The following is a 19708-nucleotide window of genomic DNA, read 5'->3' on the forward strand; positions in this document are numbered from 1 at the left end:
GAATCAACGTGCTATTCCGTAAAAAAGAATGAGGATCCCTCCCCTCTATTAATGGTCTCCGTTGCTAAGTAACGGCATTATCGCAACACAACTGCGACGTTAGTAACTAAGTTATGAGACTGACGTCACTCAGAAGACGACTACCGAATCGGTGCACTGAACACAAAAAATCGGTTCTCTTTCACTTTTAACACAGTAACTTACCTATGCGTAGGCCTATATTAAGAGATTCGGGACAGAAATTCGTTAAAACCTATGTAATTCTTGACTGTCATTTTAAGTGGACGGTTTAGAAGTTTTTATACACGAAAGGGTGAAGGAAACTTATTAATCACAATATAATAACGACAAATTCCGATGAAAATATTGGTATTATCGAAACTGAATGAGACCGAATAAATTAAAAATTATTAGAGCTTAAAAATAACTAACAGTGCTAATTAAATATTTCCAAACATATGAAGTATTATTATTATTATTATTATTATTATTATTATTATTATTTATGGCTTTTAAGGAACGCGGAGGTTCATTGCCGCCCTTACATTATTTGTTATTATTATTATTATTATTATTATTATTATTATTATTATTATTATTGCCATTATCATTATCATCATCTACAGCTTTAAATATGTAGTATTTCAAGTTACAAATTCAGCGGACCTGGATTCTATTTTCACAAGAAGAGCAGACATTTTATCTCTACCTCATATAGGCCAGGTGAGTCCCTGTATTGTATTAAAGGATAGTCCCAAATCCGCGACCTATGATCGATTTCAGAGAAGAAAGAGGAAATCCATCCCCCTTCCAACAAGACTGCGTTATGTCCCGAGTATTTTGTCTTGCACTGTAGCCTTGCGTCATGTCGACCATATAATCGAGGAGTCCCGTTATTGTGAATAGGCCTACCTATAATTCTGAGTCAGGATTACAAGCATTACGACTAAACATTCAGAAGTAAAATGGGGTTCTTCGATTAATTCCTTAGTATAACACCAAGCCACCGCCTAAGACAACACATAATAAATATAAAACAAGGGATAAACATCTAGGGTGCTATTCATAGATATTTCGCTAGCCTGCACTACTAGCGTGCTAAATTAGCCCGGGCTATCGACTGGTTACTTGTACAGGATTCATATCATATCTTATCGATAACACTGGTTTATGAATACGAAAAACGTTAGTTCGCTGATCATTCACCGGAAGCCCGCACTAAGAATGTCTATGAATACGGCCCCTAGCATCTACAACACAAAGAGAGACACCGGCGTAGCTCGGTCGGTTATTGCGGCTGCCTGCCGATCCGGAGTTGCGCTCGGGTGCGGGTTAGATTCCCGCTTGGGTTGATTACCTGGTTGGGTTTTTTCCGAGGTTTTCCTCAACCGTAAGGCAAATGTCAGGTAATCTATGGAGAATCCTCGGCCTCATTTCGCCAAATATCATCTCGCTATCGCCAATTCCATCGACGCTAAATAACCTAGTAGTTGATACAGCATCGTTAAATAACAAAGTAAAAAACCAACACAAAGAAAAACCCGCACCATTCAGTAGGAAATCGAACTCAAGTCTGCTAACTTTATTAGAAAAATTCTACCATTTCAATGTCTGCTCACTTTATCCGAAAATTCTACCATTTCAAGGTTTGCCCACTTTATCCGAAAATTCTACCATTTGAAGGTCTGCCCACTTTATCAGAAAATTCTACCATTTGAAGGTCTGCCCACTTTATCCGAAAATTCTATCATTTCAAGGTCTACTCACTTTATCCGAAAATTCTACCATTTCAAGGTCTGTCCACTTTATCCGAAAATTCTATCATTTCAAGGTCTACTCACTTTATCCGAAAATTCTACCATTTCAAGGTCTGCTCACTTTATCCAAAAATTCTACCATTTCAAGGTTTGCCCACTTTATCCGAAAATTCTACCATTTGAAGGTCTGCCCACTTTATCCGAAAATTCTACCATTTGAAGGTCTGCCCACTTTATCAGAAAATTCTACCATTTGAAGGTCTGCCCACTTTATCCGAAAATTCTATCATTTCAAGGTCTACTCACTTTATCCGAAAATTCTACCATTTCAAGGTCTGCCCACTTTATCCGAAAATTCTATCATTTCAAGGTCTACTCACTTTATCCGAAAATTCTACCATTTCAAGATCTGCTCACTTTATCCGAAAATTCTACCATTTCAAGGTTGCCCACTTTATCCGAAAATTCTACCATTTCAAGGTTTGCCCACTTTATCCGAAAATTCTACCATTTCAAGGTCTGTTCACTTTATCCGAAAATTCTACCATTCCGTCACAGTGGAAATTGGTAAATGACTCCACGTCTCACTGTACAAAACACTGCCTCTACTGATATCAGACTTTATTATTATTATTATTATTATTATTATTATTATTATTATTATTATTATTATTATTATTATTATTATGGAAATGTAACTGAAACGTTGCAATCGTCCAGGATGTCAAGGACATTTCGACATCGCGACGAATGATAACGGTATTTCTTGTACTGTAGATAGCTAATTGGAGGTTGTATTTTATGCGATGCATTTCAGTTACTTCACTAATGATTATGTAATGCAGCAGATAAATTAACAGAAAATAGGTTTTATATACAAAGTATTTTATTTGCATGAGCAAATGTATTTTCCCTAACTGAACAGTACAGCTAGTTATAAACCACTATAGGGCATAAATAAAATCAAAATGTTACAACATAAATCAAACGTTGTGTAGCTTTCGAATCTCGAAAGTCTTTTCAATATTAAGTGTAATTTTCTTTTTTACAAGAATAATCCAAATAAATTCTGCGCAGAAAAAAAAAACATACTGAACTTAAATAATATAATAAAAGCAAATAAATATATTTAAAAAAACCGGGGTAATTAACTTCTCAGTACCCCAAAAGTTAAAGTAAAATATATCCCATAATAACCTAGTACCATGTCTACTATCCTGATCACATGTAACAGCACTTTCAAGACAACTTTTACCACGTAGGATTCTGAAATCACAACTGGCTTATGTTAGTGTTAATTATACAACAGAGTGGGCCATGAAAGTTTAACTCTTTATGGCAACTAGTTATTGTTACTTTATGTGTACAATTCTTACGAGGAATAAAACCATTCTTCAAGTCTGATTATATTGTACTTGCTCTACAACCAATGTCCGTGTGCTGCCATCTAGTGACTGCAAAAGAAGTCCTGTTATAACCGTGAGCTAGCATACAGCTATTCTTTCATCTAGCGGTTCTTACCGAAAGTTACTGTTATACGGTGACGAAACGTAGCGGCAGTTCTCTTTCACATGTTGCCGTTTTTAACATGGGGTTGGCCAATCTGTTATGTGTGATCACGGTTAATACTAATAGCCACAAAACCGAAGCAATGTTGTATTAATACAGTCAATTTTAGTTTATTTCTTTTCAACTTCGCTAAAGTACGAGTAATATACGAAGTCAAAAAAGAAGTCATGTGTACCATCGGATGTAAACGAACAATTTAAAAGATATATAGTAACTACATCAACAATTTTGTTTACATCAAATATCGTTAAACTAACAATTCGAGTTTTCTTTCATACAGCCTGTAACTCTATTTTTTGGATAATCATTAACAATTCATATTCATTTTAGTATGAAGCTGACTTGAAGCATAGAAGTCAACACTTCTTACTGCCATTTAAAGGAAAATTGTAACCCGTTTAATAATTTATTACACAATATTTACAAAAATAACGTTAATTCTAACTTTAAATCAAAACCGATTTCTAGGATTCAGATTCTGTGCGACAACCACAACAAAAATTGGGAAAACTCGACAACAAAAAGTTTATTTACCAACGGACATGTACTGAATACTAGACTGTGAACTATTCCTGACTTACATTCAGTGTTGCCAACACATAAATTGTATCACCGTCAGTCTAACACCTGGAAATCTGTCAGAATCCCTCAAAATAAAAAAAAAAAAAAAAAATTCAATATATTCATATACAAATAAAAAGTAAATTTGGAGAAACTGTACCTAGTGTCCCGCAAGAAAAATTTTAACACAACTTACCAATCTTGATTAAAATAATTCATCAACCCCTGACTTGATTACGAGGAAATCTGAAACAGGGGATTCAACATGGTACGGCACAAAGAAAAAGTAAAATCTCCCAAAATTTAAACACTTAATGACAGCAGCTAAGAAAGTCAAAAGACAATGTACATTGTAATTTCCGCGAGAAAATCTGTCATCTGTCAAAGCCATTCTTTTCCCGTCCGTTACGTTGAAATTCCTTCAGTTTTGACGGAATTTCCGTCCAATTGGCAACACTGCTTACATTTGCAACTCTGGCAGTCAACTGTTAATGGATGCGTGCGCAATTACAGGCAGCTGTTTCTGATGCTTCTTTTTGTTTTGCTATTTATCGCGAGTGAAACAAACTCGGGTAACACACATGTTCCAATTAACTGTAGAGGAAATTCAAACACTATTTTGTCATCTTGTATCAATTGATGTCATCCAGATATCATGAATATGATATTAAGTCTCCACCTGCAATGAGACCGAAAAATATTCCACTACGTAATGGCGATTTTAACACATGTTTGTTCAAACAATGCGAATGAATGTAGTTATATGCAATTTATATTTCTAATGGAGCCTCATATTTTGGGTTACTTCTTATATTCCATTTTCAAAGTTGACTACAGATCCTCTCTTTTACATTTATTTTAAGATCTTCAATACTAAAGTTGAAATAGGTGTATCACTACTTGTAACCTACAGGTACTGATGCAAGATCAAATCCCCTCTAAAGTATGGAATGTTCTTTTTTTTTTTTTTAGACGAATATCAAGTCGATGCCCCAGAACCAGACTGTTTCAAGTCCATTTTACTATTTTTTTTTCAGGAGAGATATTATTTTATTTTATTCAATTGTCGGTTTCTGGTTTAATTATGTAAATTCTACTTAATTGTAATCTAATACTAATATGTATACTAATGTGTTTATTTTTATTTTTACTGTGTACATTTTTTATTGAATTATCGGCTTCTGTTTTTATATGATTCGTATTTGATTCTAACAACATTAATATGTATTTCACTATATTTATTTTTATTTTATGAGGTAAATTTTATGTAACTACCTCTTTTGATCTCATTATGTACCTAAATTGTATCAGTATGTAATTCCGATCCAGTTTTATGTTCAACTGTGTAAGCTAGTTTTAATCCTGGTTGAGTGTAAGAGAAAGCCTTACGGCCTTAACTCTGCCAGGTTAATAAAGCCATTATTATTATTATTATTATTATTATTATTATTATTATTATTATTATTATTATTATTATTATTATATTAGAAGCTCCTGACATTCAAAGCTTCATGAAACAATTTGGAATAGCTTCATAGCAACCTTATGGAGAGGAATATTTACAGTTTTGTTAGATTCATATATGCAGACAAGAACTGAAACACACTGAAACACAGATTTCTTTCTTATAAAAAGTTGGACTTGGAACAGTGTGGTTCTCTGCCATAGAAGTGTCGTTTTGAAAAGATTAATGTGGGATTTAGATCAGCCTTGTGCATAAAGGGGAAGGAAGATGGTAAGGAGATATCCCCGCCCATGTTCTTTCCGCTTCACCGCTTTAGAAATGAACACATAGTAAAGCACTGTGCATCAGTGGTGGATTTTAGGAGACCAGCAAGAGCCGAAAGTTATGATGCATACCTTATAAATCCGCCACTCAGCAATGCATGCCTTCAGGTCTACTCGTATCGGTCAGATACATAACTGTCTCTGCTGAGGAATGTGGAGTGGAGAGTTAAGTGGTAGTCTGCAGTACCTCAATTGAACTATTAACGCTCGAGCCTGGTTTAGATCATGTTTCCTCAAAAGCTTCAGAGCAAATTAAGGAGAAGCAGATGATTTTTAATGTGACGGAGAAAAACGACAATTCTGTGAATACATAGTGTCTACTATACTATCCACGCTTCGCAATTTTGGCTCAATTCTTCCTCTCTATTCTCTCAATTTTCTATATAGTAATAACTCAATATTGTTACGAGCTGACGAGATTGTATGCTACGTATGAGGGACAGAGGGTGTTATTGTTAGGCCTAACTGCGAAGGACAGGCAGGTGTGACTTCGGCCACACACATATCACGCATGCACAATTATTATTTGATTGTGTGTTAGATGCTACGTCTATTATTTTTAATGCACAATAGCACAATTACCACCTCGTTGAATAGGTTATCTTTCCTCACTGTCCATGCACCTCAACCTACAGGCCACTGGCGAATGGCATTTCTGACACTGGCCATCTTCTCAGCTCGCAGCAATACCAATATTCTATTCTAGATCAAATATTTTGTATTATTATTATTATTATTATTATTATTATTACTATTATTATTCAGAATGGTGGCTCTTAAACATTTAGCTTATCCAGCTTATATTTTCAATTTTGTTTCTTGTTTTTAAATTAGAGTCCTCTGTGGACTCACGAAACTCTATCCAGTAAGATATCTGCAATCGCAAGGGAATTATTGACCCGCAGAAATATATCCGCAAATCGAATAAAACTTAGAGAAGTGTTAATTTGTATTTCCAAGATTCTTATATGAACCACAATATACTACTACAAAGGATATTTAGTTTTACTCCCCTTCCACAGACACCCACACAAAGAAATTGCACAGAAAACTAAGCAAGCGTAGGTTCAATTACAAGATTTCCATTTTTAGCAATTAAAGTTTTTAAAGATACAAACTTAACTGCAATAACACAATTGCTATAAATCTTGTGCACCAACACTTTCTCTTAATTTCTTATTCTGTTAACTAGAAAAACCATCTTTCCCCTCCACTGTTTCATACGCTTGGTTAATTTATTTAAAATAGGCCTAAAGAGCAGTAAAACCACGCCATTGCCTCTGATCATACTGTATCGACTTCATTTATATGTGCACAATCCAGTGAGCTCTATACTACATTAGAGGCACAACTCAATGTCTTAAAAGCGTGACACTAATTCTGAGCGCCTGAGCGTATTGCTATCTCTTTCTAATATTGTTGTCCTTGTCACTCTTGCAGTGAATGCTATCGTACACAATAACGGAATTCTTATTGCTCACTGCGCATGTGTGACATCAACCTCACGAAAGACTCATTGAAACACATTAGTTAGAAAGAGAGAACAACACCCTCACCAACATGGCGTCTACAGTCACGTTTTCAGACAGGAAAGAGCATTGCGGTCACTGCCATCGTGATCTAATACAGGCCGTAAGGCAGACCACGTGACTCGCTTAACAGCTGATCGCGAAAGGCGGTCTTTCAACCATATGAATTAGTTGCAGTGCATGAAGAATAACATATATTTCTCTGAAATGCAGTGTAATTGCGTCAGTAAAATTTTAAACAGTGATTGTGAGACACTTGAGACACAATTTACTTGCAATTTAAGGTATAATATTATTTTTGGTGTGAAAATTACGTTGTTGCAGGCAAAGTTCGTATGTGTTATACCTGCCTTTATTTCGATTAAATATTGCGTCCTTATGTGGTTAAGTGAATTTTTGGTCTTATAAACAGTAGGCTAAATATGTGTAATAATATATACGTGAAAGTGAAACATTGACTGGCATGTGAAGTAAGTAGTGATTAGGCCTAAGTGCAGCGTTATCGATGTTACTCTTGTCTAATCCATTATTGCTAGTTTACCGTATTTGTCTTATTAAATTTAAATTATTGCGCCCTTTTTATTTGTGAACAACCTACATTATACGAGTAAATAATACGACGTTTGATAATATACACAATTTGAACTAAAAACGAGATACATATAGTATATTACGAAAAATTATACCCTATAGTTTTCATTACTGTTACAGTATCTAGAATTGTAATTAGTTGAAATAAAGCACTCATGCTTCATTACGAAATTCTTGCACATTCATTTATGCACGTTTCAACAATTTTCAGTTGCATCGCACGCATATTTTAATGTGTTGAAGTTATAGGTTATGTTTATTCTATCAGTAATATTCGCAATTATGCATTATAATTAAGCATAACGCTACGTATAACTTATAAATGCAATTTGTCTACACTTCACTTGTATTTATTCGTTTCAGACGGTACTCCAGTCTGAAGTCTGATTAGTTTAATATGTTACTAGGGCTAAACTAGCGCTGAGGTAGTTCCCTTCGTATTCATACATCTTGCATATACAAATTAGTTCGGTTCGTTCAGGATTTTAATATGCCTTGCTTATAGGATCAAATGCATCTCCACAAAAAATAAATTCAACTGTTTTCAGTTCAGAAATTACCGGAACTATACCTCAGCGCTACTAAGTAATATAACGTATGTACATATCATAGGAGGGACTGTGGTGAATTTTCTACCTATAAGTAAGGACGGTAACCGTGTTCTGAAGTTTATCCTAAAATACATTCTTCTTTATTAAATCTCAAAACAGTTTTCGTTCTCAACTTTAACCTAAAATGTTGACGCAGATAGGTTATGTTAACATGGTAAATTCTCTTCACATAAAAATAACACAGTTTTATTTATTATTCCTGCCACATTATGCAACACATAAATGGAACTTATGCACATATTACATTGAATAAAAATTTAATTGTATTATTTATTTGTTCCCTACTATACTGGGTTGTAATGAATTGTATTTATCTAATCTACCAGGTTAACACACAACTGTACATACACTAATTTCATAGGAGGGACTGTGGTAAATTTTGTACCTACAAGTAAGGAAGGTAGATGTGCTAAATTAAAATCACAATATAAATAATTCTTCTTTATTAAATCTCAAAATAGCTTCCATTCCAAACTTAAAATGTTGATGCAACCAGGTTATGTTAACATGTAAAACTCCGTTCACATTAAAATAACACAGTTTTGTAATTATTTCTGCAACATATTATGCAATAAGAAGTGTGAAGGGGTCTTATACACACATTACACTAAATAAAATTGAGCGCCGACACGCTATAAAGTAATATATTTCACTCAGCTCCGTATACTCAAATAGAAAAGCCCGACTCATCGAGTGACGTCACACAACCTGCATTACGGCCTGGTCTAGATCACGATGGCAGTGATTGCGGTGGTGCCTCCAGTTTAGAATAGAGCTCACTGGCACAATCATTATCGTCGTGTCATCTGTAGCCTTTGAGAAGGAAGTAACGATAAGTCTTTCCTTCGGTGGCTGAGTCTAGACCAGGGATGCAAAACTGTGCTACAATTGAGCCGTTCAGAGCAGAAGTAGTGTAAGTCAAAATTGGGTAATGAGGTTTAAAGTAAAAATTCTATAAAATATAGCGCAAAGTAGCAATTAATATTCAATTTATTTAAACTATTAGTAGTCAGTGGATAGCACGAAGGACATATTCATTGCTACTTTGCGCTGTATTTTATAGAATTTTTACTTTAAACCTCATTACCCAATTTTGACTTACACCACTTCTGTTCTGAACGGCTCAATAGTGTCAGACATCACAAGTCGGAACGTGTAACTCAGCCCTTTCTCTCAACCTTCGCGTCATTGGACATGGTAGGGGGAGAAGAGATATGTATTCAGTGTGCTTGCGAAACGTCATTGAAGGCCGAGGATTTTGGACGGGGAAACAAACTCTTCCCCCATTCTTCCACCCTTCTCTTCCCCAGTTCTGCATCCCTGGTCTAGACTTTCGGCCTGTCCCGGTCAGATCTTGGATTTTTCATTGAAACATTCATAGGGCCTATTGCCGCTTGTAGCGGATAGGGTTGCAGCTGAGGTCTTTCTCGGTATTCCTCCACATCTCTAAGTTAGGTATCAACATAATTCCGTCCTACAGGGTTGTTTCCGATCTCTAATAACGAATTTGAATGACATCATGTGCGTCAGGAGTTACACGACAGCTGAACTGTGGGAACAACATTTTTAATAACGTGTTTACTGCGACACTTAACATTACATTTTTCATCAAACCACCATTTTGGATTTGAAGCAGCAGCCTGATATTGACACTTCGTAGAATCTTAAAAGAAAAATCGGACTTAAATAAAAAACTAAAGATTATTCACAATAACAAAAAAAAATAAAAGCCGAATTTCTCCATACATTTTAACCAACTCACAACGAATTTTCAACACAACACGCGAGGTGACAGACCAGTAGTGAGTGATCTCATAGAGTGCACGGCGACTCTCAGCAGAAATTCCTTTTTGGGGGGGGGAGGTACGTAACAACCCTTTCCGATGCCAAGTACAGTTAAGTGAAAATAAAAGAAGCCTGCAATAAACTAGGTTTCATTATTTCCAAGAAAGGCATCTTTTGTGTACTTAATAAGACTGGTAAAGCTCGAATGGAATTCATCTGTATCATCTCGTGGGGTGCGGGAACTTGTGACGGAGGGGGGTGGATTTGCTTGCTTTTTCCACTCTGGAATTAATCCCATCCGAGCTTTGCCAGTCTTATTAGGTACACACAAGATGCCTTTCCTGGAAATAACCAAACCATGTTTTTTGCAGGTCCTACAATTTTCACGTAACTGTATTGAAATCAGAAAGGGTTGTTATGTACGCCTCCCAAAAAGGCTCGATTTTCTTGGGCATTGCTACTGTGATACACAGTGCACTCTGATTATGAAATCACTCACTACTGATCTGTCACCTCTCACCGCAATTCAGCTGTCGGTGTGATTCCTGACGTACATGACGTCATTCAAATTCGTTATCAGAGATCGGAAACAATCCTGTATATCTATTCCATTATCATTTCATAGCATTCCCCGAAGACGGCTGACGATGCACAAAGGGAGTTGGTCTACGGGAAAATGGGGTTGCAGTAGTCGAAACCTGGATACTCAGCGAACTTTAGTGTAGTCTGCTGGTGTGGGTTGGTAACGCGCAATAGATCTACTAGGTCGCAATAGTGGATCGTAACGATCTTCCCTTAATAGCAAGGTAAAATAATGAATGACGGTCCTGTATGCAACATTTTATTTTTGTTTATCTTCAATATCAACAAAGAAATTTCCTACATGCTCTACAAATATTACTACGCGGTGGACGCAATGGTTATACTTCGTCTGACGAAAGCCACATTTGAAGTTTTTCACAGAACTTCGTATCTTAGCCAGCTTTCAACTCCCGATACTTGGGTCGACAGGCAAGAGCGTAACACTAGATGACTAGACAAAGAATTACCATACCCATAGACTTAAAATGAACTGTGAATCACGAACCACGTTACTGCTGAGAGGGGGACACATAATTACCGATCAAGACCAAAAACTAGCCATCTATAATAAAATTGCAATCATCAATGCGTTCAATACGAATAATCCAAAAATCACTAGTACCAACACAGTTGGCAATTATTTCTCTCATTCAATTTACATGACAAGACTGATCACTAGCTGACGTATGTCACACTTACGCAGGTTTCATGTTAATCATTTTCCAGTTACGTAAATGCTGGTAAGTGAATTGAATGACAGGCACTTAATGAATAGGGAAGCAAAACTTCACAACACTCTCAGTGGGGAGCGTATCTAAAGACAGCCTTGAGAAACTAAACAGATCAACCGGGAAAGATACAGAAACACTATGAAGTGGGCAAAATCGCTGAATGTATTAAAACAAAAGAAATTTTCGACTGACAGGTTGTTAAACAAAACAGAGAGAATTTCGCAAATACTTCTGTCACTGCTTCAGTAACGTCTCCTTCCTGGTAGATAAATTTAAGACAATCACAAATCTATTTTGTATGTGGATGTGCCAGAACATTATAACCGATACGAGTAAAGATTTTTCACGGTTGTCCATTACAAAAAATAACAAACTCTATTAATATACAGTAGTTCTTAAAAAGTATTCAGATAGGTAGGATTTTGTTACAATTAATAAATCCTAACAAATCTTACGCTACTTTCTTTACTGAGAAACTATTGCTTTACTATGTTTTTGATCATAATTATACGCACTGCCTCTTTTCTTTGAATTCAGGGGTTTTAACCTTTCATTTTACGAAAACTTTTCCCAACATCTCGACCCAACGCATTATTATCGGAGTTCAGTGAATGTTACAGCACTGAAAACTGGAGACATACAGCAGCAAACGTAAGATAATAATTTAATAATAATAATAATAATAATAATAATAATAATAGTTTATTTATTTAATCTGGCAGAGCTAAGGCCAGTAGGCCTTCTCTTCCGCCCAGCCAGACTCTAATTCTAATTGAATAGGTACAACTGGTTACATAGTTATTATATTAATATCTAGACCATAAAACAACATGAGAGTAAATAATGAAAGTTAGATAAGTAATGTTAGTGTGACAATAATAAACATTGGTAAGAAATAGTGATAATAATGATAATAATAATAATAATAATAATAATAATAATAATAATAATGAGATAATTTAAATATTTATTCTATGATATATATATATATATATATATATATATAATATAACCATTAAACACTGAGAAACCTGAAACAGCTATTATTGTTAACAAGAATTGTTAGAAAAATATTTCGTTAGTCTATTCTTAAATTGGTTTGATGTCTGACAGTCCCTGACATTACTCGGTAGGGAATTCCAAAGCCGAGGAACAGCCACAGTGAAAGAAGATGAATATGAGGATGTTCGGTGGGAGGGAATGGATAATATTGAGGAGTGTTGTGATCGTGTGTCTAGGTTATCATAATAACTAATAAATAAATCAGATAAATCATTCAACTTCTACATGCTACATTTTACATAATCGTATCATATTCAACGAATGAAGATTATTAGCAAAATAGATTCTAAAATAAGAATAAGTAATGCATTGATACCTTCTCATTACTGATGAGAATATTTTAAAAAGAAAAAGTTCCAACATTTCTTCTTCACCTAGAGGTTTAGGCATTTGAATCGTTCATTTCCGATACCTGTTAAGTCCTTCCAACAAAATTTTACAGAAATCAGGAAAAACTGTCATTTGTTTCCAAATTCGCTTTTCTGTAATTTCCTTGTTTAGTTTTGTATGGTAATTTATTTCCATCTGATCTACATGAAATACTGAAATCATATTGTAAAAGTTTCTTTTTAATTAAATATTTTAAGTTGGACTTTACGGTGTTAGGTTCTGTAACGGGATATAACAGGCTTTGGAACTGTATTTGACTATTCAAGATGGAACACAACAAGGGAGAATACTTAAGACATTTTAAATAAAAGTGACTTAATTACTGATTTATTATTAATTAGTCTGTTACTAAAGTATATTAGCATCAGTTTATCACTAGCAAAAAAAAAAAAAAAAAAGCAAATGGAACATAAAATTTACAAGAACTATGATTCATGAGTGGCACATTAAGTAAGTTAAACAAGCTTTTTAAGAAGTTATCTTTAATAACACAGTTAATATGATAACGTGGATAAAAGCTAAGAAAATAAAAATATTTTTTATGATTCTGTTTTTCTAATGGATAATAATTATTTTCCACTTTTCACTTGAAGGTTTATCATTGTATCATCTTCATTTGGTATTTCACCTATTTCACTATTCTTCGGCTGTTTAACTCCTATCTGTTGTGTTAAATTTTTGTAGAATAGAAGATCCTCGTAACTCTTCCATTCAGGCCCATTGTGTTTATTTAAGAGGGTTGTGATATCTTTCATTTTGTCTTTTGTTTAGCTTTACACCATTTTCAATTTCTGTGGGCTGAGTTCCCATGAATGAATTCCCTCTTCTGCAGATACGTTTTCCTACTCCATCATCAAGGTTGCAGCTTTGCTCACCTTGAACAGTTACAGACTGACCCCCTTTTTCTTCTTGATAATGTTCCTTTTACATCTTTAACTGGAAATTCCAAGCTGAAGAAGGCTTTACTATATCTCTGACAGGCGATTTCCAATCAGACACCTGTACATCTGTTCCCAGTTTTAATATAGTCCCAAATTTAATAATATAATTTGTTCATAGTCAGTAGGTTTCAAGATAAGGCTTCTTGCTTTAACTTGCTCCTCTATATGATCAAACAATCTATCGGGAAGTATCAACGAGTGGCCAACATTAAGTAACAATAGAATAATATTCTTGGCAGTTTTTGGAGATTCTTTGGCTATCCAGGAGCATAGCATACCTAACATAATGTGGTTTTTATGTATTAAGTTAGGAGAAATTATGGATTGAAAAAAGTGTGAATGTAACGTTAATTGAAACTGTATCTTACATAATGCACTTTTTTCTATTGCACTTAACAGGCTTTGCTCCTTTATACGCTTATGGACTTAACGTTTTATGGAAATGTAACACTCATGGACTTAACGGTTCTGGAACTGTAGCCAATACTCAGTCGTAAATTTGAATGGGAAATAACGTCTATAATACCTGTAAATGTGGCTTAAAATGTCTAAGACAATTCCAGCTATCAGATGATGTACAATACTCAAATTTGAATGTTTTTGGACTTAACGGTTTCTGGAAATGGGCGACTCATTTAATGTGCATGTTACGGTTATGGTACCCCTCTCTTTTGCATGGTCTGCCTATGCTTCTCCATCCTATGCATTTTTTATATATATTTTTTTCTTTCAGGGATAGTCGTCTTCAGCCATTCGTTCTACATGTCTAACACTTATAATACTGAAATAATAGATGAAGATGCTGTATGCCTTATCTAATCAATTTTGTGTACAATTTCTGCTGTAATATATCAAAGTAATTTAATTTATCAGTAAGGGATTCATAGATAAGGAAAATATTTCTCCCCTCGGTAAATTTACTTATACCTTCATCCAATAATCGATCACCAAGAAAAATAAAAGTGTAGATCCGTGAAATTAGTACCAACGAGGCTTTTCAACGTCCAACAGATTTAAAAGGTAGAGCCTACACAATGCCAGTATTATATGAACTAAAATTCTACAGTTTATTTTTATCAGTGCAGTCAATACAGCGACGACGTTGAGCTCTCAACTTTGGGGCATCGTCCTTTCGTTATATAAAAGCCTGAAACTTGTCAAATCCTTGGCAGTAGTCCACTGTCTTGGATCAGGTACAATATCCAAGTTTAAGTACTAATTAAAAACTTTTGGGCAAAGCATGTTTATTTCTTACACAACGAAAATTAAGACAATAATTACATAATAGTCCCGCGCCGTGGCGTCGCGGTCTAAGGCAACCTACCTAGGATCCGCGATACGGAATGCGCGCTGGTTCGAGTCCTCATGGGGGAAGAAATTTTCTCATGAAATTTCGGCCAGTGTATGGGACCGGTGTCCACCCTGCTTCGTGATGCACTTGGGGAGCTACGATAGGTAGCGAAAATCCGGTTCAGCAAACTAGCTATAACGGCTGGGGGGGGGGATCATCGTGCTAACCACACGATACCTCCATTCTGGTTGGATGATCGTCCACCTCTGCTTCGGTATGTGAACGTGAGGCCAGCAGCCGGCTGGTCGGACTTGGCCCTTCAGGGCTGTAGCGCCACGGATTTACTTAATTACATAATAACAAAGAATTGTGCTATGACATAAAAAAATAGATTATTTCTAGTTTGTAAACTAAATACCATGTGTCCGTCATATCTCAAGAGTACTGAAAGCAATCCAGGAAATTACTGTTATTTTAATTTGTCACTACATGTTAAATACATTTCGAATTATATATTACGTCTTCAATGATTACCGGTAATATATATATATATATATATATTATATATATGGAATAAATTTACATACTTTTTAAGGATTTAAGCTTAGATCATTTATGAATATTTTCGATCTAATAGGCTACGTGCCGGCACCGGGTTTCCCTTTCTCCCTTAATCATCACTCATTCCATACACTACACTCACCCTAATACACAACATAACTCTCCACAGATACACATCATGTACAGAGTGGCCCGCCGAAGTGGTGTGCAAGTAGAAAATGGGTCACAGTCCTGCCATCAATCAGCAATATGCGGAACTCAAATCACGTAAAGTGAAGTGGGTAGGCATTAGATATACACATAGGCCTACTTATTTTCGATCTGACGGGACTCCTGAACGGAGAGTATGCATAACTCCGGTTCTTCACCTAAGAAACACAGGGCTCCACTCTGACAACGGAAAAACGTCCCTGTCCTATGCAGGACTTCAATCTACGATCGTGGATTTCACACAACGTAGAAGCTGCGCCCTTTTATGATGTCTTCTATCTACCTACGAAAGCAACTCAATTTATAACAAGCGGATAAAAGGTTGTATTAAGTAACAAAGAAATATAGAATATTACATATAATTAACACAATGATAGGTAGAAACTTTATATATATATATATATATATATATATATATATATATATATATATATATATATATATATAGCCTATCACTATATGATCACTATTAATCTGTTTTCAAAAGTAAATCATATTAACATCTTAAAACTATATTCAAATTCCAAAAGGCAGAAATTGCGTCACATTATACAAAGACGAAGATAAAGAAACTAAAAACTTACAACAGGCAAGAAAAGAGCTTCGATACCAAACTGGCAAAGATCTTCGAGAGTCAAGACAAACACGTTGACCATGAGATCAAATCTTGAATAGAAGGCAACATATTGTCTCTATTATATCACCACACAAAAATTAGAAACGTGCGTAAGCTATCGTCTGTCAGATTATTTGCAGTGGACAATTTTCACGTCACAGCACAATTTATGCATTACTTCTACACTAGAACTATATGCAATGGCAGTAAAAGTCCTCATCACACGGGGGATACTGGTATTATAGATTGTAAAATACAGTGAACAATTATAGCACGTGTTATCTTCTGAAGACGTTTATCACGATTGTGTTATCTGATTATGGGTTCTTTTCTTGATTAATCCTGCATTAAAACACGTAACTGTGTGCTGAGGCTATTCATAAGTAATATTCCGTTGCTATAGAGGCAACAAACATATCAGGCTACAAAAATACAGTCGAACAGTCGACTAGTGTTTGATTTTCGATGAAGTAATGAAAATTTATCTCCTTCCACAAGAGTCTTGTATTAGTTCTGTGTTGTCTTAAGCGACGGTCTTGAGCCATGCTGACCGCATGACTTCTTCCATATAAATACACTTGAGCCTAATAATCTTGCACACACATCCCTGCACAGGGATTAAACAATGAGGAAAGATTAAACTTGTCTCAACTCAATCCCCTTAAAATTATCAGGGACTAGTAATCAGATCTCAGAATATGTGATCCTATTTATCCAGTTCAGGACTTTGGAGTAGGATGTTTAACCCTAGAATGTTATCGTCATTGAGTAGTACTGTCTTGCTATTGATACGTAAAAATGACGTAATAGGCGAAAATAGTATTTTTGGGCTCTATATTCGTTTCAGAATATAATTTTTATTTCCTTCTTTGTAGTTTTATTTGTTTAGGTCTCCATTTTTGTTTCTAATTTCTATTTTTATGAAAATAAACTGACATGAAGTATAAAATAATATAGACCTAACTACAAGAAAATATTTATGAATATAATTTTTATTTCGTTTCTTTAGTTTCATTTGTTTTTTGTTCCTAATTTCTGCTTATATCAAAATAAATTTACAGAAAAAAAAAACACAAATCTAACTACAAGAAGATATTTCAGAATACAATTTATTCTCTCTTTTCTTCGGTAGCGGAATAGATGGTGAGTTTTCCATTTCCTGTTTTCTTGCTTCTTTTTCTTCTTTCTCCATTCGCTTGTTTTCTACAATATTATTCTCAATCTTTCCTACTGTATCTTCCATTAATTTTTTTCTCCTTGAGCTGCAACATCATCCCGGTATGTATTTTGGGTCCTTGTCACTGTCACAAACTTCACATTCAATCTCTACATTGCCTTCAGCATCATCATCTGAACTTTCATCTATAATAGGGATGTCGAACAGCGCTCTCAAACTGTGAAACGATTAATACTGTTTCCTACTGTAGCTGAGCTGAAACGACAGTCAGTCAGGTCGCTGTAGCAGTGTTCTGTACGCAGTGTGTTTATCAACTCTGGCGGCTGGTATGGATATGGAACGACGATTCAATAGTGAGTGGACAGATAAATATTTATTTATCTTAAAGGACGGAAAGGCACATTGCTTAATATGTAGAAAAGAACTTGATACATTAGCCATCATAATATTAAAAGGCATTTTAATTCTACACGTCATGCTGAAGCTTATGGACCAGAAAAGTTATCCGGTTTCACTCGTGAAAAGGCTGTAGAAGAATTAAAATCAAGATTGAATTCAGAAAACCTTCATCATCATCATCATCATCATCATCATAATCATAATCATAATCATAATCATAATCATCATCGGGTGTTAGTAGAACAAGCTTGGTTCGTGCTAGCTACAAAATTTGTGAAATTATTGCGACGGCTTCAAAGCTATTTACTAACGGAGAATTTGTGAAAGGCTGTCTCATAGCTGGTGCAAAAGGGATATGTCCGGAATACGTTAATGATTTTAAATCTATATGTTTGTCTCGTAATATTGTTGCAGAGCGCGTATCATAAATGGGAGATAACTTGGAGGAACAACTGATAGCAAGAATGAAAACTTTCACTTATTACTCACTACAGCTCATGATGAAAGTACCAATCGGAAAGTTACGGCGCAGCTAGCTACAGTATATTCATAAGGAGTGTCGACTCAGACTTTAATGTTCATCTTGTAGATGTCATTTCGCTAAAGGATCGAACTGGAGGAAGAGATATTTTTGAATCTGTAACAAAAACTATGAACAAATTTCAAGTCGCGCTAAAAGCAATTAAATTTTATACATTATATCAAAACAGATTACGTTTCTGAACTTGAAGTTGCACTGCTACAAAACATACACACAAAGTTGATATTTTAAATGTGTCATTAACAACATTATTATTATTATTATTATTATGATTTACCTATTTCCATCACTAACGAACAACATTCATGGAATGACCCAGTAGATAAAACTTTATTATCATTATTATTATCATCATTATTATTATTATTATTATTATTATTAGTATTATTATTATCATAGTTCATTCTCATGTAGGCTACATTCTTTGTTTATCAGAGATCGTCAAGTGCAAATCTAAACTGAGTTCCTAATCAATTAGTAAGATGTACTCGTATAAAAGTTATCAAAGTACTAGCCGCCGCAGTTTCGCTTTTGTTTACTATCATTCGGCCGGACTGCCTGCTACCGTTGCACGGTAAGGGAGGCGTGAAGGCTCCGCAGTTCAAAGCTCGAGAGCGCTGTTGACATCCCTGATCTATAATTTGCATAATAGTGTCAGGATTATCACGTAAGTTTTCATCCAGTGTTACTTGTTAGATAAAAACACTTATAGGGAAATAAATAAACTGCACTGACAGAAAATGTTCCATTAATACTACTGATACGTAAATCTGACGCATACTTCCAAATACATCTTATAATCACATGGCTAAGCGTGTAAATTGCAACCTGCTGTCACGATTGCTGGTCAGCAACTGACAGCTGGAGGCATAGCTGGAAGAAGGAGGGGCTCGCTTGGCGGAAAAAGTAGAGAAGATCAATTGTTTACCCATTATACGTCAAAATTACGTACGATAGCATTCTAGGGTTGAAGAGTTTCTTCTACCTTGCATATTCGCCTCCATATGGTACAATCT

General features: G+C 35.1%; 2 protein-coding genes across 10 annotated transcripts in view; both read right to left on the reverse strand.

Annotated features, from left to right (window-relative positions):
• Positions 1-19708, reverse strand: part of gem (transcription factor CP2 like gemini) — a 506340-nt gene that overhangs the window by 451492 nt on the left and 35140 nt on the right. Inside the window, exon 1 of one of the 7 annotated variants that reach the window (XM_069828868.1) lies at positions 16544-16797. The exons of the other annotated variants lie outside the window; for them this stretch is intronic. The gene's annotated coding sequence lies outside the window, so the exon portion shown is untranslated. Of the gene's footprint in view, positions 1-16543; positions 16798-19708 lie in introns of those variants that run through there. 7 annotated transcript variants of the gene reach the window in all.
• The window catches only part of LOC138701732 (probable inactive tRNA-specific adenosine deaminase-like protein 3), a 173242-nt gene that overhangs the window by 58699 nt on the left and 94835 nt on the right, over positions 1-19708 (reverse strand). The window lies entirely within an intron of this gene.

The sequence above is a fragment of the Periplaneta americana genome, chromosome 1 (assembly GCF_040183065.1).
Source record: "Periplaneta americana isolate PAMFEO1 chromosome 1, P.americana_PAMFEO1_priV1, whole genome shotgun sequence".
Taxonomy (NCBI): domain Eukaryota; kingdom Metazoa; phylum Arthropoda; class Insecta; order Blattodea; family Blattidae; genus Periplaneta; species Periplaneta americana.